At 48.2% G+C, this 23,236-nt stretch overlaps 1 protein-coding gene across 2 annotated transcripts in view; it reads right to left on the minus strand.

The window, feature by feature from the left end:
* LOC126573083 (uncharacterized) overlaps positions 1-23,236 on the minus strand; it is a 183,749-nt gene that overhangs the window by 139,585 nt on the left and 20,928 nt on the right. The window lies entirely within an intron of this gene.

Genomic DNA, 23,236 nt, shown 5'->3' on the forward strand with positions numbered 1-23,236 from the left:
ATCGCTAGAAAACCCTCTTCGCTAGAAATTCCCTTTTCTGCAAGGTTCTAATCGTTACTATGAACCAAAATTACAAAATGACGTTTCTATCGCCATAACTATCACAAATAGTGGACATTGAGTATGTTCAAAACACAAACTGCGTACAGAGTCAATAGTGTTCCAAAAGTACAATTGATTACGAAAAACACCATGTGAAAAATAATAAATCGTCATTTTATGCATCAGATTTTAATCCATTTCACGAATGATCTGGTAAAACTCTAAAGCGACAGCTTCCAGTTTATCCGTAGTGTTGTGAGTCAAAAAGGCACAAATTTCTCGATATTTCATTAACAAGCCAGTAGAAGAGTCTAGCAAGCAAAGCATAGAAACTATCCTAACTGATACTGTAATTTTAGTAATAGCATGTCTCTTGTAAAGAGTTTAAGTGTTTAAGTTTACAAGGACGATAACTAAAAGGCGAAGGGAGTATCACTATCAAACTCGCCAACTGTGTAAACACCGTGAACAATGCTAGAAAACTTATTTGACGAAGAAGCGCAACGCCCTTTTGATGAAACTCTCTTACAGCGCGGAGCTAACGTTTTCATAAATCATTAAAACAAACACACTTTCAAATAAGATCAGCACACTGGGCTGCTCGGCGGTGGGAGCACCACAGGTCACAGGTCAAGGACTTTCCCGCGTTCCGTTCGACAAAGGACGAACCAAATGACATTGCCACCTGTGCACGTGACAATCGGATCTCAGGATCTCAAGGTTCGTGCACCGCGGTTGCCACCACCACGAGAACCTTTTTATGCTAATGCAACTGATCCTTGCCATGGCGGTCGACAATCCGGGACGTGGCTTTCGCTCAGAAACAACACCACACACTGGCACTGGCACACTGCTGATAACAGGCGGGACAAGCGGGCATATATTGAACCCTCTTCCCACCCTCGGCGGTGTAGCAGATGAATGAATAAATTATTGCCCTGCTCGCTCCGATTGAAACTGACCTCGGCAAAAAAAAATGGCGGTTTCTGGAAGCCTGGATGTATGAACAATGGGCGGTTTGTGGTTTTTTTCTGTTTTCTTTTCTATTTTTCTGTTGGTTTTATCACATTCATTACTCACTTGACCGCGACGGAATCACACCCCAAAAAGTTCAGTGGCTCTGTCGTCAAAACATACGGCCGCTCGCGCCCAGTATCATATCACGAACTGTTATAAAACAAATCTCAAGAGATGTGGATGAAACAACCAGAACGACGAGAGTAACAACAAAAAATGGGAGGAGAATTTTTCAAAACCAGTAGCAGTATCTCAAAATGAGCCCCACACAAAACATCCTTCACATAAAAGCAAAAAAAAAACATCCACAGAGCCTACCCGTGAAACAACCTAAATCGCTCCGGGGGTAGGACAGGGAAAAAAAGTGGTCAATCGAAAAAGGGGAGCCAAAACACACGCGAGCGGCAAGCGGTCGGTTGTGGCTTGCGCCAACATTTTTGCGCCGGCAGCAGATGAACATAACACGCGCGCGCGCTCGTGTGCTCGCTGGTCGGATGCCGCGGTACCGAACAGAGAAGCTGCTTGGCCCCGATGGGAATCAATCCTTCAAATTACATTCACATCAATCAATCACTACCGCCTGCCAGCGGTAGCGGTCCGTCGGTCCCGTCGGATGGTTGAATGGTCGACTGGTCAGTCAGTCAGTCAGCCACACGGTCCATGTCGGTCCGGATTGACGCGATGCTCTGCGCTGCTGTCGTCACTGTGAATGCGTTGCGAGTGCGAGATAGGAAAAACGGAAAATGCCCTCCTCCCCTCTGCAGCAAACGAGAATGCTCGCGCGAGGTTCAGTTTTTGTGCCCGTACCGTACGGTAACGTGACAACGGCAGAGTTGCGCTTCCGGAAAAAGGAATTTTCCGCGAATGGATAACAAACTCACCAAACCGATGAGCAGCAGCAGCAGCAGCTGGGGCCACAGGAGTGGAACAAAATGGAATCACTTTTACTGTGTGCATCTTTCTTTCTCTCGCGCATTCTCTCTCTCTCTTTATCTCTCTCTGTCTATCACTCTGTTGACGGAAGGATACACTAGCCGGAAACACACATAAAACCCCAGCTTGCGGTAGATACAGGAGCTGTCATCTGGCGACGCACAAGGACCGCAAATTGTGACACAAACACGCCACGGCCAATATGGTTTACTGCTTCGTTCCATTTCGTTCCGGAACCGCATCCACTTTGACGGACATGGAGCGATTCCGGTTTTTGGGGACAAAGTTACTAATGACTTCCTCTGATCAGTGTCGACCACCACAGCGGTTACTAAATGCAGAAATGATTAACCTAATTACTGGTCAATGTTATGCAGTTGCTCCATTCGATGATAAGCTATCGCGCATAAGCTAATTTTCCGGCGAAAAGCTTTCGAAAAAATGTCATACCCGGCGCATGACACGGCGCATCGTCATCGACGATCAAACGCCTTCATTGACAGACCAAAAAGGCCACCGGGGGCAACGCAATCGTTGCGTTTCAACGGTGGACGCGAGAACGCGAGGATTTAAACCGTTGATCCAACTTTATAGCCTCCTCCAAGCGGGTGGTGGCCAGAGCATCGTAATCGTAATGCCTCAGATAGGAGCTTCCAAGCGGAACGAAAGCACTGGTAACGTCCACTCGGGTCCCGGCTCCGGTCCGTCGTGGAATACGCGGCCTCCACCACCGCTGCCGCCGACGTTGTTGTCGAAGCCGCCAAAGTGCTAAATTCTCACGCCATTCACAACGCGCTCCACAGCGGCTTTGGGGCCGATGAACTTTTCTTATTTTTCCAACATCTTCACCGCTCGCTCGCTCGCTCGCTCGCTTTCCCGTTTCCCCTCGCCGTTATTTCGGCCTATCGCTTCATCCATCATTTCGGTGCGTTCTCTGCGGACAAGAAGACAAGAACCAAGGGGGGGGGGGGGGGGGGCGGTTGCTGGCCCGACAGCAGATGGCGCCAGTGGCACAAAACCACACGACGGTCACACGACAGCCGCGAATCGTAGTAGCATCGTTGGTCATCCACGCTGTCCGCGCCACAGTCCGAGGGCCGTGATGTTTGGCTCGGATGTTCCGCTGTTCCTGAAGGTGTCGTACAAGCGATTGTCATAATTTGAGCATAAGAACGGCCGGCGACCGGTGAAGGCAGAAGGAAAATGAGAAAACTCGCCGGCACCGCAACACACGCGCAGAAGCGAGCCAGAGGAAAGCTCCATCGAACTGGATCGCCACAACAATGGATCACCGCATCCAGAACCACAAACACACAGACACATGGACTCGTTCTGTCCAGTTCCCATCTAATCTAGGGGGATCGTGGGAAATCGTGAACCAATCTAGAGAGAGAACGGTTCCGGCCTGGCTTCGGCCCGACCCGTCCGCTGACCGGCACCAGCGGGGATTATGCTGCCAGCCCCGGGGAAGTGGTAGGAGGAGGACCGGATAGCACTAGCCAGTCGTCGTGTTGCTTCTTGATTGCTTCGGTTGTCCGATTGAATTTTTGCTGACCAGCGCCACACCGCGCCGCCTAGGCCGCTTCCTTCGTTGCTCGATTAGTTCCGGAAAAGTTTCTCATTTTCTACGGCTCGAGCGAACGATCCGGATTTCAATGACCCCGGTGAAGCCCCCCCCCCCCCCCAGGAACAGGCGATGGGGAAAACAGAATGCAGGGACGCTTACACGTTTAGAAGTGGGTTTTTAGAGATGCTTTTGCTGGGATAGTACCAGAGCAAATGACGTGCAAGTGATTTGATCAAATTACTCACTTGTTTGAGGGATTGGAAAACCGGGAAAGGATTCTCCTTCAACAGAGCTTCGGTAGCACGATAACCACGTCACTGTTCCATGTGCAACGAAGAAAAACGCTGTTGAAACCACTAAAATACTTATGCTAACGTAGAGTTCACTTAGTAAAATACTCGAAACGCGGTTAGAAAAATGTTCACACCATCTCTTGGACGTGCAGAACGTCACAAAACTAAAATACGTTTGCATTTTGATCAAGGGTCACTAAGAACAGGATTGAGCTGGTTCGAGATTCGTTCATTTGAGTCACAATCGCAGGATGCTTTGAAGGAAATACGGAATAGTATTTACGAGTCAGAGTTCAAAAGTTCACGTTTCTACGAATTTCAGCAGTTCTTCCAAACAAATCTTTAATATAATTCTGTTTAGTATTGCACTGCTAGACCATTTAAATAGCCCTTCCTTTTATCGACAACAAACATGTTTCTTTAACGCTAAATATTGAAACAATAAATCATTGAATGACAATTTCCAGACTTATCAGCAACGTAATAGCAACACACATGCTGCAGTGCATTCGCTTGTGTACAATTCAAATTTCCAAACAACAAACGAAGCATAATGTTTGTCCACTTCCATAACAACACCAACGGCACCCGGACACGGCACACGGACCGATGCAACAATCTGCGATCGATTGGGGGGTAAATCAAGTGTGTAACGCCGTAAGTACATATTACATTTAAATAATATACAATCTCAATTGATCCGAAGCACCGCGGTGTAACAACATGATTCCATGTTCCATGTTCCACTACCTTCACCGTCGGTAACAAGCGATTATTTATTCACTTAAGGGACTGCTACCACCACCACCACCACCACCGGGGGAACTTGTGTTTGCGAGTGCCAACCGTTAGCCAGCCAGCCAGTCAGCCAACGGGCAACGACTTGAGCACACGGCTTCAGCCTTCCAAGCATGGAAGGACGAGACCGAGGCGACATAGCCACGGCCGCTGCCCGCCGTACTTTGATCATTACGGGTTATGCCGTTTCGTCCAATAAAACACACTGTAATAATATAATTTCAAGAATGGGCCCGTTTATCCACAGTTTTACTACGTCTGGTCGCTCTCTAGCGGGCGCGCGTTCTAGCTAGCACTAGCGCCTCACATATGCGAGAGCATCGCTTACTTCACGCCTGGTCCTGGCCGCCCGCCCCGAAAAAAGGGAAACCAAGTAGTTGCTCCTTTGAACGGGATGGACGGCCCTGCACGGTACGGGCGACCCTGCGACAAAGCCGCACGCACACGTAGAAGAAGGCAACAGCTTCGTCACTTAACGGTGATCCAACTTTTACGATGAGTGCGCGGTCCCACATAAGTTGATGGTGGCGCACCACGGACATATCGTCACACTCGCGCTACCGACCTATAACAGGAGAGAGCTTGGGAGGCAGCAAAGGAGAAGTGGTCGTAAAAACTTTGGCCCCATCCGACAAACCACCATCTGCCTGTCCGCGTGCGCCAGGAACGCACTCGGACGAACTTTCGCTGCCGTCACTTCCATCTCCTCCTCCTCCCACAGGAGCAGCAGCTGGGTGGCGCCACAGGCGGCGTCCTTCACTATCTCTCTAGCGTCATCCACATCCGTCTGGCGGGTTTTTGACAAGAATGGAATAGTTCTGCTGTTGCGGCCGTCCATCCGACCGTCCGTGTGTGTTCTGTCAACACTTTTCTCGTTATCATATTCTCACCCATTGCCGTCCCGTGACCGTGAGCCGTTTGCCCGTTGTCAATTGTACGTTTCTCGCTTTGGATCCCCCGGGCGACACGCAACAGCGGGGGATTGAGAGGTGGTCGAGGTATCACCAACGAAAACCACATAATCCTACCTAGACCCAGGCTCAGGCTTTCTGGAAGTGGTGCTCGCGTCGTAGGAAGCAAAACACACGCGGGGCTTAGTTCTACGCCACAAAAGGACCAGACCCCGAAGAGTTGAACCCCAAATGGTGGTGGTAAAGGCTGCAATCATGCTGCGCTGCAGTGGCTCACTGGCACTTTTTCGAGGCCGATTTGATGTCAATGAAGGATAAAAACGGGTAGACGTAAACGGGAAGAGAAGAAAGTCCTACAGCGGGTTGTTCTTTGCGTCAAGCGTCCAGCGCTTTAGCGGTAAATTCTCGGGTGGTCTGTGTCTACGTTACGGAACAACGCATCCAAACATCGCCATTACGGCGAATGTCTTTTAACGTCCGCACTGATGGTCCTACGTACAAGCGTCACTTCTGACGAAGCTGTGCATCAGGTGCTGCAGTACCACGAGGCCACGCAGACCATCCACGGATCATCGTAATCATCGTCATCAACGCTGTCTTCATCGTTGTCGCCGCCATCGTCGACGTCATTGTGCGAGATGCAGCTCTGGGCTTGAATGCGGCCAGGATTATGGCGTTACTACAGGAGACTGGTTACTAGTTGCACCGCCCAAAAACCAAAGCAAACGCCCTACAAATACAGCTTACAGTTCTTCCCCTTCTTGCCAGACCGACGGAAGCACCGGAAACCGATACGTGGCTTCGGGCGCTCCGTTCCAGAGATCGTACTGCTTGGACAGGCCAGTAAGCACTGCAGCCACTAAGCTCTTCGTGCTGTTAGCCCACGGCTTTGGACTCTGTTTGCTTTGCTAAGGAATTGGAGGGCCGGCCAGCAAGTCCAGTCCAAGCAACCCAAAGTCGTGTCATGTATTGATTTATTGCCACCAGCATCAGCGCCAAGTTGTCAGGCCATAACGACGTCAGGTTGTTATCCCGAAGCGCTCCAGAATACCTGTGCCCACTGGCCCTGATCCTTTAGATCCGAATCGCATTTCCTTCGCGCGACATGCGTTTCTATTATATTGTTTCCATCACTTTGGAACCCGCGAGCGTGATGATGACACTTGAGGAAGGGATTAGCAGCAGGGAAACGCAACCGCACGCGTAAACGATTAGCAGAGGGCTTAGGCTCGCGATCGGTGATCGATGGTACGAGGATGGCGTTTACCTTTTACAAGCCACACCGCAACCGCACCTGACTAACGGATCAGATGCTTAAAAAGGCTTATGCAGAGGAAGGCCCACCACAGACCATATCGAAGAGAATGATGACGATGTGGAGAAGGACTATCAAGGTATTAAGGATACTACCCCCCGGACCGCTGACGGACAGCGGACTGGTGAAATGGTGTTAAATGCTTGTTTATGGATTTCAAGTCGATTCTCATCACCGCCCCATTTTGTTGCGCCCTTTTTTCAAGAACCACAGCGCCACCGATGGACAATATGTTAATGAAACTACTTTCTCACAAATCCCTGACCTTTCGGAGGCCCTTCGGAACCACCGAGTGGCGCTGGTAGAACGAAACAAGTCAGCATTGTGACAACATCATCATCCGAGAACAAAACCGGAGCCCCTCTCGAGAGTCCCAAAGTGTTTCAACGCTTTTTAGCGACGTCGCCACTCGGTGAAACCTTTTCCGCAACCCACCCGCGTCTCGGTTCCGAGGTTCATTTCCATCCCACAAAGCCACGCCAATTCCGCTAGTTTGGGCTAGTTACGGTGCATTGCTCTCCGTTCCGTTCATTCTTAGGTTGCGGCTGGAAAGGATGGTGCGGATTCAGAGATTGCTCTCCGCGCGTCACGGCCAATGGTTTCGCCTGCCTTAAATCGACTTTGCATAATTATGCCCAAATGAACAAGAAGCAACCCCTCCAGCCGGGGCTTCGTTCTCGGTTCTCGTTCTGGTTCTCTTTCGCCGGGAGCGCTTTTGTTTTCGCAGTTTGTCTGTTGACCAACGCCCTGCCCGGACCCGTCACGTCCGCCTTGTCTGTGGTGCTTGGTTGGTCGGAGCTGCTCCCTCCTTTCCGCCCTCTTTTCATCCTTTGGCATTCTGTTGGCATCTGGAACGCGGGCACGCCGCCAGCCGTGGTCAGTAAAAGAATGCCTTTCGTCCACTCTGTTCGGATGGTCTCGCCACGCCTCGTCTCGCCTCCGTTCGGCAATCGCTGCTGCAAAAGATACTCTCATACTTAATTACAATAAATGAGACAGTAAGTACAAGCTTTATCATTTCAAGCCGGCCACTGGCCACTGACCAGGCTACGTCAATCTATTGGACAAAAAGCGCGTCCCCAGCGTCGCGTGCAATCGGGGAAATGAAGGCGGAACAACACAGCAGACAAAAAAAATACCGGGGCTGTTCCAACGGAAGAGCTCGTCACAGCGGAACGATCAGCAGCGAACGAGGACCAAATATCTCGGGCAGCGGGCTCCGGCCTGATGAGATGACTGTTCGTGGTTTCGCGGTTCGTCAAACATGCCATCCACGGAGACTGGCTGCTTGGCCTCTCTCTGTGTTGCTCTCTTGTCCGCTACACCTACCAACCAAACCTTATTATGTTTCTGCGCTTGGCCTGTTTTGCTCCTTTGCTTTTCTTTCTCTTTTTTCACGTTTTTATTTTTTGCTTAGTTCTGTTTGCCTTCTGCCACCGGCGGTTTCCTTTCCTTTGCATTACATGCTCCGTTTAGTGGCGGGTTGTGCTCCGGTCCGGTGCGACAAGTTGCAAACCACCGGACGGTCCCCTCACCCCCAGGATGATGGTGCATTTTTAATTTGTTCACTGTCGTTCCTTCTCCACATCCTTCCTCCTCCGGGCTTTACCTCATCCACCGGGGACGGATATGTGCGGAAGCTAACCATAAACAGTGCAAACGCGCACGGTCGGTATGTGTGCTACTCGCCGATTCCACCGGGAGCCGCCGCAAAGGAAGAAGCAGCTTATAGCACGAGACCGAGCTCCGAGCGAGCGAGCGAGCGAGAGTTTGTCGCTCGGAGCACTTGCCGTGTAAGGTGTCAAAGTGACAAGCATTTGTTTTAATTAAGAACCTGTTCAAATTATGCGGCACACTGCTCAATGGCCACGAGCCACCCGGGCGAGGCCTTCGGGCGGCCAAACCAGTGAAGTTTTGGAAAGAGGATGGTCTTTTTGTTCGTTATTTTTTTTCGGGGGCCCGTGCAGCGCAATGTTCGAACAGAAACAAAATTGAAATAATAATCTCTTCGGAGCACACTAATCACCGTTAAATTACCATCCCCGGCTCTCTCCCCGCGAGGGGGGGACTCAGCACTCCGATGGAGAAGTGAAGCAAAGAGTATCTTGAAAAAAACCGTACAAGCCATTAAAGATGTCGTACGCGGTACGGTGGTAGTAATGTGCCTTTATCTCGACGTGGAGCGCATATTTTTAACATATTTCCTGCGCATGCGGAACTAACACAAACCCAACGCGATTGGATTGGAATTCATTCGTGCGTCGCCGTTCTTTATTACAAAAAAAAAACTAAATAGAACCACAAACACGTGTTTTCGACGCATTATGCGTAATTCCGACGGTGATTAGTGAATGAGCATTACGGCGATAAAATCGCTAACCCCGTGGACCGTGGCCCCTTCGTGACTCTATCCTATTACAACACCAACAACAAAAAAACAGTAAACTTCATCAGCGATAAGCGCAACTCTGATCGCTCTCTCTCTCTGTGCTCTCCGAAATCAAAATATGCATTATCTAATGGTTCCTCCTTCTTTGCTCCTTCCGTGCATGCATCATAAATGCATTTGCTACGATCAAGACACTGGCACTGCCATCCGCAACGGTGCGTCGTTCGTTCCGGCCTGCTCTGCTACACCATTTCGCGTCCCTCGCGTCTAGACACACCGGAACGGGGAGCACGGTGAGCCAGCAATTAATTGGGCGAAGATTTACGCGCTGGCGTTACACTCCAACAACACAACCGGCCACAGCATCTGAAAGCAACTTCGCGTGGATTCGCGAGACCACGGGACCCATCAACGAACCATTTAAGCGCACCGTTGATTCTCCCCCGAAGGAGAAGCACGAGCCCAAGCCCGAGCCCGAGCTACCGGTTCACCGGATGCAGCCAGCGTCGTCGGGGAGGTAACCGTCGTTGAGGAGTCGTTAAAGATAACACACCGATAACACGCATAATTAAAGGCAGAACGCAGGCAGACATCGCCACACGCGAACGAACAACGCGAGCGGTGTGTTCGCGCGCCCGGTTCGCGTGGCGTGCTCCGTCGCAGTTATGTTGTGAAAATTCCAAAAAAAAAACATAAGAAATGACCACCACGGCATACCGGTTGGTGCGGATGCGGTTGCGGTTGCGTTCGCGTGTAGTGCGTGCCCATAGGATGAGTGTGAAATGAGCCATCAGTGCAGCAACAACAACAGCAACGGTACTCTCGCTTCATTTGCGGCCACAAAACTCCACATTAGTCGGCAGCCCGGTGCGTGTGCAAGCGAGCGAGCGAATGTCACGGACAATTTAGTGCCCCGATTAATGCGTCTCTCGTGCTGGAACGGCAACATGGTCACGGTGCGAACTGCGCGTAATGTATGGGTGGTTAACACTTTTCAATCAAACATGTTGGCAGGCCGGGGGCCCTTTTTGGTCAGAGAGAGAGAGAGATTCAATGTTTCGGCGGGCTATAGCGAAGGGGCCGCCTCCCGTGCTACCCAGATCAAATAATTCTCCTATAAAATAGTTCAGTTTTTACAAACCATTCGCTGGTGTGCCGGTATCCCGCAGACAAACAGGACTGTGAAGGACTTACCTGTAAAAGAAGAAATGAGAAATGAAATATTAGCTAGTCGAATAAGTCTTTTCGTATTTTGGCAATAGATGGCTTTGGAGTCGTCTTTTCGTTATCAATCACATTATGTCATATCATACCTTCCTTTTAAGGGACATTTGATGTATCATTTAATCAAAACAAAACAGAATTTGGAGCAGTGGGCAAAAAGTTATAGTTGTTCAAAGATGTGTGAAAATAGTGAAGAAATTTGCTATATTTTGATTTTTTTCTAAAAAAAGGGATTTCTCCCTGCCACGGTCACGCAAGCCTCCAATTAAATTTGTGATGTTTACGGGGACGATGCTGAATCAGTTCGTGTAGCATAACGATGGTTCGTTCGCTTCCGTTCTGAAAATTTTGATGTGAAAGATGCACCTCGCTCTGGTCGACCTATCGTTGCTAAAGTCGATGAAAATATTCAAGGATAGACCAGGATCGTCACATAAGCAGCCATTACATCGTTAAGGAACTAAACCTTCACTATAAAACGGTTTTAAGCCATTTAAAAAAAGGGTGGGTTAAAAAAAAGCCGATTTTTGGAAACCGCATGAAAAATTTAATTCACCGAATTAACATCTGCGATCTGCGAAGCAATCGAGGAAAAACGGCCAGAATTGGTGAACAGAAAGGCCATCGTCTTCCACCATGACAACGCTAGACCACACACATCTTTGATGAATCGACATAAACTGGGAGAGCTTGGCTGGGAAGTTTTGATGCATCCTTCATATAGCCTAAACCTTGCACCAACGGATTACCACTTGTTTCTTTCTATGCAAAACTCCCTTAGAGGAGTACGTCTGGCTTCAAGAGAAGCATGTGAAAACTACGTGTCACAGTTTTTTAACGATAAACCACGGAGATTTTACACTACAGGAATTATGTCTTTAGCCGAAAAATGGCAAAAGGTGGTTAACAAAAATGAATAATATTTGGTTGAATAATGTTGCTCAAAACTAAAAATATATCCCTTTGAAGTTTTACCAAAAATACGAACAGACTTATTCGACTACCTAATATTATTAATATTGAGTGTCATAAAACGAAAAGTATTAAAGTGGTTAAGTCCTCGAGTATCGAATGAACCAAACAACCAAACACCGTATGCTAATTGTGGCACCTTGCACAAACATCCAACCAAATCGAGATAATCCTCCATTCTACCCTCAAATCCCTTGCCAATCCCGTGGAAAATCATTAGCCGCTTAATCAGAATTAGCCGTTTTAACGACAGTTCATCTCACTACCGCTTGGTGCGCCAAGTGAACAGATTGGTAGCCCTGGGAGATTACCCTGGAGCGAAAATTCGGCCAGCATCTCATCATGCAAACGACAAATCCGTAATGCAGCTTATTTGGGGCTCTCGTCAGAAACCCTCAGTGCTGTCATGCCTCCTTCTCCTCCACCACCAAATCCAGTCAATGAGTCCAGTGATGAGAGAGTGTCGCGCAGCGACGTACTTCTCCCAATGGAACCATTATCTCACTCCCACCTCCCTGGATGAACCACGCGTAACGACGCTGCTGCACTTTACGACGCGCGCGCACATTGCCAGCACTCTAAATCACATTAAGGTCGGTTTGGGGAGAGAAGGGCAGCATAAAAACGGGATGAAAAACGTGGAAGTGCGAGCGACTCGCTGCCGTGTGGCACAATTAAATTAATGGGATTATAATACACTTTCGGGGCCGGTTGCTGTGCGATGCAATCCGCGTCCCGCGTCGGAATCACATTTCGCATCGTTCGGCATCGTGTCGGATGTCGGTCGTCAACGGGAATGACGAATGCCTTTCGGCGCCACCGATGGCCGCGAACGAGTAAACCTCAGCGTCGGATGTTGCGGATCATCTGCAAGCACAAACTCACCGAGAATCCAACCACCGTTCCGTTGATGGGCAACAAACAAGAAGGCAAACGAAAGATTAAAAAATAGCATCATTATTAGCATTTTGATGCTAATCAACGCAATTATTATATCCTCAAATGCATCCAGCACCATCACCACGCCGCAACGGAAACACTCGTTTGTGTGTTGATATCACTGAACAGGATGGATGGAGGAGGTTTTTCACTTCATGCTCTTACGATTGGCCCGACGAACGAATCCAGCGCGCTCGATTGGGAGAAAATGGTTAGCTAATTACGGTGGATCCGTTTGGTTCGATTGGAATGCTCGCGTTGAGCATTTTAAATACGTACGCGCTTAAGCCACTCGACCGGTTCGAGTGTACGATTACAAAGAATTAAACCATTCAATGATAGGCATCGGACGTGCTGGTGGAATTTTCGGTCTTATTGAGTTTGGATTTTCATAATTGATACGATTACACAACCGAGAAAATGAATCCATTACCATTTTTGAGGGAACGGGCGATCTTGAGCCGAGCACAACTTTTAGTTTTAAATTGTTCTAACAGAGTCTTTAAGATTTCTTTATCAATAGTTATTTTTTAAATTAAATTATGTTTTACGCAGTGTTGTTCATTAGGCTGTAATTATAATATAACGTTGGCGCAAACAATGCAAACATTGGTAATTCCTTATCTTGACAATAATTTACAATGGATACGTCTAGTATGGATAATGGATATGGATATATTTTGTAATGGATATGTCCAGAATTAACATACTACAAGCAATACCAACTCATCGAACAGCCTTGTGAAACACAATAAACAAATTAAACGTTATACCGAAAGAATTGCAATGTTTGTACCGAAATGATACATTTCAATATTGCTCGATTCATTTCTGTAAACCAAACTCACGTCACAAGCGGGAGTAAAAATTTAATTTATCAAACAACTAGGCCTTCCCAAAAACCTTACCGCCACCAATAACCCGGATCCTGTGCTGGGCGCATGAAAAACCGATTGCATTACTTTCGATCCCGCACCCCCCCCCCCCCCCCCCCCCCCCCCTTTTGCGAAAACCATACAGAGGAAGGAAATTTCCGATTAATTTGTCCTTGTGCCCTTTGCGCTGTTGCTGTTGTTGTTGTTGTGCAATCATAAAAATATGACTGAAATCGAATTAAAAGTCGAAACCAGAAATTAAGTGCAATGAAAGCGATTGACCAAACACAGCAGCAAAACAGCAATATTGGCCGCGGTGGTGCACATTCTGTTACGTCGCTCGTTCCATTCTGGGGACTTGATGGGTTTTATTGCTTTTTTTCGGCTTTCAGCTCTCACATACCGCATACCACATTTACGAGCGACGCACACACAGCATCGGCACATACCATCCACATACGACAGCAGCCGCCAGCAGCAGCAGCAGCAGCAGCAGCACCAGACAGCCAGCACATCGGAATCATGCCATTTAATGCCATCGATTGCAATATAAATATGCCATTCATTGTTGAATAATGTATCAATATTTACGGTATTTTGTGCAATCGGACGAGAGGTGACGGCTGTTTTGACTCGATTGCCCCGCACCATCATCGGAATGCCCTGGCCGCGTACTACACCAGAGCGTACCACATGCTCGCGGAAAGATGTTGGGGTATTGGAGCACTGGGAGGACGGCCCGGGGTGGAATGTAGAGGCACGCTGAGATACCGTTTACGCGCGTTTCGCACTAGTGAAAGCAGGGAAAATCGCTGCAGTTGCAACGGACAATGCAACGACTGCCAAAAGGCGCGAGAGAGGGGAATAGCTCAGCGACATCTCTCTTTTCAAGCCCCAGGACCACATTGTTGCAGCTGGCGGTGAGCGGCACAAAAGCCGGGGAAAGAGGAAAGAAGAGCATTAGTGGAGAGCATTGGAAGTCAGGAGTCAATGAATTTATGGATGAACAGCGATAATATGCTTTCGATTAATTGACAATCGCTGCGATTTGCATGCCGGTCTCGGCCGCCTCGAACACAATGATGATGATCGGATAATTAACCTTTTCGTCGCTCGTTCGCCAGGCACTCAAGAGAAGCAGAATTTCCCAATTGAAAAGGAGAATGGGGGGGGGGGGGGGGGGGGGGGGCAAAGGGTAAAACAAAACAGTAAATTAATCAATTAATTGAATTAATTAAAGTGAAAACCAAATTTATCTGTGGTATTTTTGTTGCAGCACTGGAAATAAATAGTTTAACTGCGAAAGATGTACAACAATGGAATAACCGAGCGAAACAAGTAAACAGATAATAAACTATCATTCTGTTAGCGATTTGTTTGGTTTAAAAACACCAAACTTCAATTTAAAGCAACTTTTGTAACTGCAATCATGTTGCCTTAAAAAGTTAAAACACTTCACTAAATCGAAAAAAGTCCTCCAAACCGCCATGCATCCCGAAATGAACACACAGCTTGTGGCGCAGTGGAGCGAAAATGAAATTCTTCTTTATGGCCGCATAAACCACTGGCGCGAACTGGCGTATCTATCTATCTGCGATTGCACGACTGCCTCAATCGGGGGATGTGAAGAAGGTAAAGGAAACCCAAACAACCCCCAATGTCCCGGCATGGGATCGGGTGAGATACTTAACCCATAAAATTGGCCAACAAAAAAAAAAGTGAACAGCAAGCAAATGGCATTCAGTAACTCATCGCGTCCCCTACGTCCCTATGTTCGCATGGACGCCACATGCTAAACGACGATGCACGCCCAGCACAACGGCTCCCCCCCAACCGAGATAGCGGGAAGCGTCATACGATCCTGTGCGAAGTGTGGTACTTTCATCAAACGGGGTTCATATCGTGGCCAAGGAACCGCTCCATCGTCGGCCATCGTTGTCGCTTACGTTACCATTCCCCGCGCATTCGATCGGCCTTTGATATTTCAATTCACGGCAGTATTCCCGGCAAAGAGACACTCCACCTCCAGCGGGTGCTCCAGTAACGGTGACAGTTACGACCGATTGATGACGTTCGCGCGGGTTTGCTGGTGGGCTGCGGTTTCGCGTGTGGGAGGACCGGACGAACTGCCGGTCGGTCTCGGTCTCTGACCATTTCGTTCCCCAGCGAAGGTATGCTCCCGGGGTGGGCATTTTTCGGTGTAGGGGTTGTGGCAAGACGGATGGTCGCTTTCACATTCGTGACGGCCAGGTCGGTGGTCGGCGGGCCACCAAAAGCCATTACGTTTGCTAGGCTACAATTGGAGAAATGGAGAAGAAAAGGCCATCTTCTAGCGCGAAAGGTGAGTATCTCGTACAAAGGGGCGCAGCTCTGGCGAAAGGAGGACACATACACAGAGGCTGGTGAAAGTTCCGAGGCATAAGAACATGTACCAGAACCATACACCAATCGGCGTTTTCTTTTATTTGTGGAGGATTTAAAATGAAATCCGCAAAACCATCAGATTTCCAACAAATCAAACCTCAACATTACACTAAAGGTTCTGTCCATTCGCATGCTCGCCATTTTGTGTTGTTAATCTGCAATTTCATTCAGTTAATTCACAATTTCCATCCTACTAATTGCAGTTTATGGATGTTGCAGTACACCTTGTTCGAGAGCCTGTAAAGTGTTGTTCAAATTAAGGCACTTAATCGAGTGGCCAGGCCGGGTAAACCGCATAAACGATACCGTCCAGAATCAAATACATATCTTTTAGACTTTAGCGCTACATCAACAGCCACTGCACAACCTTTTCAAAAGCCGAACCATACATAAGCGTGAAGCATCACTTCCGGAATACACTCTCCCGAAAACTCAATCCCGTACCAAACCGACCAACCGTGCGGTGCGGCCACCGTCATTCTCCACTGCTGCTGCCGTTGCTTGCGCCGCAGTTGGGTGGCGTTCCTGGGGTGCAGAGAGTAACGCAACAACATAATTTATCATTTCCCCAAAAAATGGTATCCCAACGGCAGCAAAGAGGCCGAGAGAGCGAGAGCGAGAGAGAGAAGGAGGTGGTACGAAATTTAGCGTGGCGGAAGGTGGAAAACTTCCACTTCTATCACGAGAGCGCACTCGGTCGGACGGCCTTTTTCGGTGAAAACTTTTCCCATGTAGTTCAGGCCAAACGGGAAGGCCAAAGTTTCCCTCCTCTCTACAGCGACTCGCTCTCTCTCTCTCTCTCTCTCTCTCTCTGTCTCTTCTGCTCTCTGTAGAGCCCGTGCGGTGTATCTCACCCTCATGCTCATCCGTGTACTTTGGCGCTTCCTTGTTGTAATCATTTTTCATCCGTTTTGCACGGATACCATGCCACGCAGGGTGGGCGGCACCACTTTCTCGTCCGTTTTTCCGCCCCACGTTTATGGTTTTCCAGCGATTTGACTCTCGGGGCTCACCGTAAACTTTCCGTTTCAGTTCTTTGTTTTTCGGGGTGATCAAACACTGGCGCTTCATGAATCAGTAAGAAAGGTTATCTCTGATTGAAAAGTCTACAAACATTGGCCACGGTACGAAGCGACCATTCTGGCGCGTGTCCTAGCCGTAGATTGTTTTTAGGGAAATTCAGTTTGTTTTGTGTTTGTGGCAACAGTCCCTAGCAGGTAAGTGAATGCGCTTATGATTTCTAGCAAGAAAAGACCAGTAACCAACCGATAATCGCATTCAAAACGCACAATAAAAAGCATCTCCGAAAGATTGAAAAAAATCCTGCAAATATTCTCTTTCAACCTACTGAAAGATGGTGTATCTTGTTCAAAGTTCAATGGAAAATCATCGTACAAAGTAAGGGGAAAGAGGGGGGAAATCTTGCAAACGCCATTTAGAAATGTAAAAATATTTACTCGATGCCACGCTTGGCACAGCGATACGTTCACACGCAGCCGCGGCAAATGGGAAGGGGTAGATATATTCTCCGGAATCCGCCACTTTGCGTACCGGGCGGATAATCATTCGGTCGGCTAAGAGTTCGTAGAAATGCGAGGAAACTCGCACCACTCGCACCCGGACCAGCAATGAGATTATCGGCTTTGATGCGGCGGCTGCTCGTCTGGCTTCCATTCCAACATTGACTGGCGCCTGACGGTGTGGCCACCCTCTGTGTGCACACCGTACCCACGCCCACCGCCGTCTTCAAAGCACTGCCTCGTTAGAACCACCGAGCCGAGCGGAGTGGCTGTGCTTGCTCCTAATGATGGTGAGATGATTAACCATGGCCGCGATTGCCAGAGGTGAGATTCAAGGATCCGTGAATTCGCGGAAATCGGTAACGTCGCAGCACGGGTTGTTTGTGTTTTCACCGCACACCAATGCGCCGCCAGGTGATACGCGCGCGAAGGCAAACAAAAAACACACTTGGCGGGGAGTTTAACGGCGTGCATTAAGTGTTTTTTTTACGAATTTTCAAATGTAAGACAAGAGTTTTTACGTATGTATTTCTCCACAGTAATATGTTTCGCAACAACTTTCGCTTAAAAGACATTTTAATTGGCTGTTGATAAAACAGTTTGGAAAATTTTATTTCAAACGCACAGCCACGATAGCAACTTTGGTTTCCAACTTTCAAAAACATGAACGAATCATGCGTTGCGTATATTCACAGTTCTTTAGCAGCTTGGATCCGAAAGAATCTGAAAGTTGCTATCGTAGCCATGCACTTTTACATTTAAATTGATATGGATCTGATTTTTCATGTATTATAAAGATATAAAGGATCCATCCGTCAATGAGCCGATTCTAAAATCCCCTACATTTATGATTGCTGCTTTTATGGAACTGGTGCGCTTCCACCAAAAACCTTTCATTCGTCAAAATCATTCGCTATGTTTGCTCAAAAGAAAGCTCATAAATATTTCTCACTCAACGACGGGACCTGATGCACACCGAACCACAAAAAAAAAAGACAAACAAACCCCTTTCTCCCTCACTCCCCGCCCGAACACTAAAACTATCTCACGCACTCCTGACTCCCGAACCCCCGGTAACGCGGACGGAGTCAAAACCGAACCGACCGACCGACCGACAGACCGACCATTCTCTTTGACGGCCCGCATAGCACCGAAAACAGGAAACTAAATAAGGTGTAAAATCCGGGAATGGCCGTAATGGAGGGCATGGGGGAAGGGCAGTAAAATTTATAACACCTCGATTTTAATCACTCTACCACGGCGCCCGGTTTGATGCGGATCGCGCGTGTATGTTTATTTGTGTGAATGGTGCGATGGCCTGAGAACTAAGTTTTACTTCTACCACTGGATGGCATCCGCCCGGTTCCACGGCTCCAGCCGCCGCCACAATGCGACCAGAGACTAGCGATTTTGCTATTTTGCGTGTTTCGTTTGTCAAAATGCGTTCGCGATAGCAATCTTGGCACAAGTGTACGTCAGCGCTCTTTTTTTGCTCCGCTATTGTTTCGCAGCAATAGAATAGAAATGGGGATCCCTACGAACAACACGCAACGCAAGGAAAGACATGTCACGGTCAAAGATAAACGGTTATTAAGTTGTATGTTTAAACAGTGGAATGCTGGCCCGTATGTTAATGTGATGGTGTGTTAAGATTCACAAATGATATTACTTCACATCAAACGGTGTTATGTAAATTATGTTTCAAAGCATCACTAGTAGCATCAGATATGGGACTATTCAACAGCAAGATGAAGAACAGAGAACTAAGCGAAAGGGACAACTAAACACAAAAAGAACATTCCAACAGAAGCGGAATAGAGTAGCATAAACATCATTTCGATGCTCTGCTATCGATTGCATCCCATCACCGCGCGACTCCATCAGACCCCGTCCCGCATCGAGGTGCCGGACGGACGGACGGACGGAAGTACGTCAGCGTCAGCAAATGGATCGCACCGAACGTGCCAAACCGGGCGACCAAATTGGTCACGCTGCATTTGTGTCTACGTAAACAAAGTGTCAAAAGTCAACTCGGCTCGGCACCAATCGAATTTCGTCATGCCAATCCCGGTGGTACCGGTCAGGCGCAATCCGTTTGGAGGGACGCATCGAGGGACGTTGAGCACTCGTACGACGTGTTCCGCGTAAGCTCTTGCTCCTGTTTGTGCTGCCGATGCCGCCGTCGCCACCCAATTGATGGATGGATCGAATGATGCGGGCCATTTTGTTTCTTTTTTCCCATTTTTTTCCTCCGGCTTCCTTGTTGCTTTTGCTCCCTCCGCTGTACCAGGTTCCCAATGAACCGAAAAGCACTCAACGAACGGAACCGTTCGACCGGCCGGAAGTGAGGGTCGCGAACGGGTTGTGGCCATTCCCGCTAGCGCTAGGTGCGCTGCTGGTCGGTACCGATGCGTATCGTCATCGTCGTAACGCGCAAATTGAAATATCAACACCGTTTCATCATCCAGCCGTTTGCTTTTCATCCATTCAACCATCCGTCCATCCAGCGTCCACCATCGCCAGCGTCGCGTGACGGATGGTGACTTGGAAGCCTCCCTCCCTTTCCGGTCCTACTACTGGCGGAGGAAGGATTAACGGGGCGCATCAGGATTAAGGACAAATAATTAAATACCCATAATGAATGTGAGGAGCGCGATCAACGGACCAGGGGTTACGCGCTTACTATTAATTGAATGCCATTTTCGCTGCTCAATATCCAATTACGGGGGCCATTTGCTTGGGTTATTGTTTTTCATCAACTTTGCCCACTGAAAGGGTGAGATACAACGCGCATTTTCTATATTTTTACGACCAAGTTGCTTTTCGATTCGACAGAAAATATGCTCATTATTGTAAAATGAAACAGAAACTAATGCTTAAAAGGTGAATTCGATCGTCATCATTGCATAAAGAACGAAATCTAATCACCGCATAAACAACGAAAGCTTCCTAAAACACAAAAAAGGGATGATGGCTCAAGGCCATCATTATACTGGACCTTTCTCTTCCTACGCACCAGCCTTGTAGCGGTCACTTCGAAGCGAACGAAGAGTCCGAGACCGGAATGCCGGAAAAAAACACTCCAGCCTCTGGACATCGTTGAAAGCAAAATATCGACGTTTAAATCATTACCGTGACTAATATCGTTTCCGTAACCGAGCCGTTCCGGAACGGGAGCCGTCCGAAACAAGCGATGATGATGACGGCGAGCGAAGATGGCGATCCGACTAGTGGATTGCTCTCCGGGTTCATGAGTTGGCGTGCAACGAAAAAAAAAAAAACACCGTGGAACATTCATCCAACACACCACCGATGCGTGCTTGTATAGTGCGTTTGGAGTTTTCCGTGATCCACAAACGGATCCAACACCGGAAACGAAGCCATTATTGGCACAAAATGCTTTAGCAGAAGGAACAGAACAGAGCAGCAACGGAACACAAAAAGCGGAAAATTCAGGAGCCACCAACGAACGTCACGAATCACCGGACGAACAAGCCCTCGACCGACCGATCCAGCAGCAGCAGCAGCAGCAGCACGATGATGCCAACCGCTAGCTGGCTTTTAATTTTTCTCTTCCACTCCGAACTCAACGCTCGGAAAAGTCTCGGGTCCTTGCTTCTGGAGCGGTTGGATCCTTTTCGCGAAGCCTAGGCAACCCCCGCCGCCCAGCGCCGGATGTTGGTCCCATTGTGTGTTTGCGCTTTTCTTGACCAATTGTGCCGGCGCGTATCGTATCGTCCGGTCATCGTGGAATGGCAAGGCGAGGGATGAGGATGGAGACTCATTTTTCTTTGCACCCACGACCACTGAAGGAACGTAAATTCCTGGCCAAGCACTGCTGGCAAACCAATTTATTGTGTCCATCCGGTCCGCAGGTTTCGATCGCTTTTCAATGCCTGGACGCTCCTGCTACTCCCCTCTCCCCAGCTGCTGGTGTCATTTTATGACCGGGATTTGCGATGGTCTTTTGGGGCAGATCCACAATGTTTTTTTTTCATCCCCAGTAGCAAAAGGCATTGTGATGGGATCGATTCATTCGATGCCAATCCCTGATGATCAGTGGCCCTTTAAGTGGACATCATCATCGGGGTTGCCTTTTGCAGGGTTGGTTCCGGTCACACTCACCACGTGGAAAAGTGAATTACCCGGAGGCTAGGCTGCGGCCAGATAGTTGTGCATAAATGGTCTATGTGTTTGTTATCGGCCGCCAAAGGACACATCACTTCCAACTGTCCAGCAAATGTGGACCGGATTAAATGGGTATTTGTTCGGTGAGGATTTTTTCGGAGAGAAGGGAACGAGTGGGCCCCGGTCGGAAGGAAGGAAGGCAGGAAGGAAACAGGCCATCATACTTCCGGTTCATCGCCAACCGATGGCGTCAGATTAATGGTTCACCGGGTTGACCGGGGACTGCCATCGGTCCCACGACGAACCCAGCATCCGCCGGTGGTGCTTTCAGAGCCCGGATTGTGATGATGATGATGATGATGGGGATGATGATCCCTTCGAATGGTTCCCGACGGATCGATTGCCGGATGCAAAGGCGGCTTTGTGATTTGGTGTTTTCTTCTTCGGTTCGGTTTTTCACACAGTTTTCTGTCCTTATGCTACGCTGGTTTGTATTTCCCGACGCGCGTGAAGCGAGGAATGGAGCTGGGCTTTGAAAGCACCGGAAGTCGTCCGGATGATCACTATTCTAATTGTTTTGCGTTCGATTGACTGGGGTTAGTAATGGGAGCGCGGTTTTGAAAGGGTTATTATGCGTGTGATTATCTCGTCGTTTAATTTAAACAATAATCGTAAAAGACAATCAATTCAGACTAAAAATGCTCAGAAAAAAACCTGCAGCAATTAGAATCATCCGGAACAAATTGTTGACATTTTAAAAATCTAAATAAATAACGAAAATTTCTTCGAGTTTGAATTCTTTTAAATACCCGATAACAAATAATTATTTACATGCATACATGAAACGGTTTTGAAAGGATCTGCAATTGTGGAAAGAAATCAAATGTTTTCTACAAAAAGGGAAAATAGAAAAAGCTAACATATTCTATCAACGTGTTCAATAACATTCAGATTTTAATTCATCGCTTCTTCATCAAGAAGAACACACTTCTTCTGGCCCTTTTCATTTGCGTAGAGTTAAGAGTCATCACTCAGTTTCAATGTAATCCAATAAAACATGACATGTGTAACGTTGACGGCATACAATCCCCTCAACCTACACCTAATACCTCGCGCTCCACGGCCATCATCGAACAGGTCGGTCCAATCAACATATTTGGACAGATCCATATGGTTCTGGGAAGAAACATATCCCCTACCTGGATGGAACTGGGACAACATTCCCTTTCCCTTTCACCCTTCCCCGAAAACACTGTTTTCACATTCCATGTCACGGTAGCTCCGACAACGCAGCACGATTCGCTTTGACATAATAAACTGCAGAACGTTTGTCCTATCCATTATATTTAATTGCTCCCAGAATATGATGATTTCCCGGACCCTTCTCGCTCGTCCTCGGTCGGTCGGTCGGTAGGTCGGTCCTCGTGCAGACAGGAGCAGCCGTGAAACCCCGTCCAGTCGAGCAAGCCACATGAAATGGTTCCGCACCGTGCCTCCCCCACCCCCTCCTGTAGACGACGTGATAAATGATGGCAAGATCCGTGTCCAACCTTGACGGTAACCGGTCAAGGCTCGAAAGCCCCGGCAAACCGTACCCATTGGGGGGTTGGGGTTGGAGAAGTCAGCGCCAGGACATTTCATGGAAAATATGCCTGCATTATAATTAACGATAATGGATGAAATACAATTCGTCGCAACCTGTCGTTGCCACGGAACGATCTAGAACCGGAACGAGGGGAAGATGTGGCCGCACATTCCACCATATATAGCTCGTAGCACCTTTCCACCGCCCATACCGACCAATCAATATATTCCGATAAAATATTACATTTCATTCGCGAAATCGCGCATGGCTCACCGTGCCATTCGCAAATAAATATAGAATTTTA

The sequence above is a fragment of the Anopheles aquasalis genome, chromosome 2, assembly GCF_943734665.1.
Source record: "Anopheles aquasalis chromosome 2, idAnoAquaMG_Q_19, whole genome shotgun sequence".
Taxonomy (NCBI): Eukaryota; Metazoa; Arthropoda; class Insecta; order Diptera; family Culicidae; genus Anopheles; species Anopheles aquasalis.